This window comes from Macaca nemestrina, chromosome 3, assembly GCF_043159975.1.
Source record: "Macaca nemestrina isolate mMacNem1 chromosome 3, mMacNem.hap1, whole genome shotgun sequence".
NCBI classification, from domain to species: Eukaryota; Metazoa; Chordata; class Mammalia; order Primates; family Cercopithecidae; genus Macaca; species Macaca nemestrina.
The window spans coordinates 23,140,672-23,142,198 of record NC_092127.1 but is presented as its reverse complement, the minus strand read 5'-3'; positions in this window follow the sequence as shown (position 1 = coordinate 23,142,198).

Below are 1,527 nucleotides of genomic sequence, written 5' to 3'. Positions count from 1 at the left end.
GCAGAGCGTCCCTGTGAACAAAGGTAGTCTTTTTATCCAGATAAAGTTTCCCAGGTATTCTCTTGGAGCTGCCCTCAGAAGAATAGATGAGAGGTCTGTCTAGGTGTGGTGATGATTCTCAGTCTCTTTCCTTCACTGGTGGTTAATCTTTTTGGGTTATTTGATGTGATTCTTAGGAAGGGGATTTTTAAAATAATTGCATTTCTTTTGGAAAGTAGCTTTATTAGTCAGAAAAGGAAATTCTAGAGAGAGTCTTTTTTTTCTTCACGAAGAGAAAAGATCAGAGAGAGAGGAGGAGGGGAAAGGTCAGAAAAAAGACCTTGGTTCTGAGGCTTGTTTCTAAGATCCTTCAGTTTTCTTTAATTCCAAGCAGTCACATGCTAAAGTGTCATATTTTAGGGTATTGCTTTCTGTACCCAATAGGCCTCACAACTACATTTTCAAGATCTGTTCTTTTGTTTTAAACTTAGGTTTTCTGTCCTTTAAAGGTGCTCTGTGGTCTATATAAATGTGAGTAACTTAATACCTGTTGTGGGTAATGTCAGCTATTTTGTGATAAGATAGAAAAAGATTATAAAGCATCACCCAAGTTCTCAAAAGGAAGTCTGCATGGAAAGGACTACTTCTTTATCTATAAAGAGGGTAACTTTGGAAAAGCCTCTCTGTCGCTCAGAAATAAGATCCAAAGAGAGAAAGTAGTTCAGTAAGGTTTCCAGTAACTTCCAGCTATCAACACAAAATGGAGGGAGTCAGGAAGTCAGATAAGGCAACTGCTTTTAAGGTTTTACTTTGTTAGATTGAGACATTAGTAGTTTTCCCAAGCTCATTATTTATGGTATCATTTTTTTTCCATAGGCTTTTGGGGAACAGGTGGTGGTTGGCTACATGAATAAGTTTTTTTGTTTGTTTGTTTTGTTTTTTTTTCTAGACAGAGTTTTGCTCTGGTTACCCAGGCTGGAGTGCAATGGGCGTGGTCTCGGCTCACTGCAACCTCCACCTCCCGGGTTCAAGCAATTCTCGTGCCTCAGCTTCCTGAGTAGCTGGGATTACAGGCACCCACAACCATGCCTGGCTAACTTTTTTGTATTTTTAATAGAGACGGGGTTTCACCATGTTGGCCAGGCTGGCCTCAAATTCCTGACCTCAGGTAATCCTCCGCCTCAGCCTCCCAAAGTGCTGAGATTGCAGGCGAGAGCCACTGCGTCCTGCTAAATAAGTTATTTAGTGGTGATTTCTGAGATTTTGGTGCTCTCATCACCCGAGCAGTAGATACTGTACCAAATTTGTAGTCTTTTATCCCTTTTCAGAAAAAAAAGTGTTCCCATTAGCATGTATTAGTATTTATATTGATTCTTATCTCCATGAGCTAGAAATTTGTATGACTCTATAAAAATAATTTCTTAATAATTACCAAAGTGAATGAATGAGTCAATAATGTGATCACATTCCTAAATAGTTTCTTCATACTTCTGGTAAACATCAGACTTCTATCTATAACCTTTGAGGACCTACAGTGTCCCTGCCCAC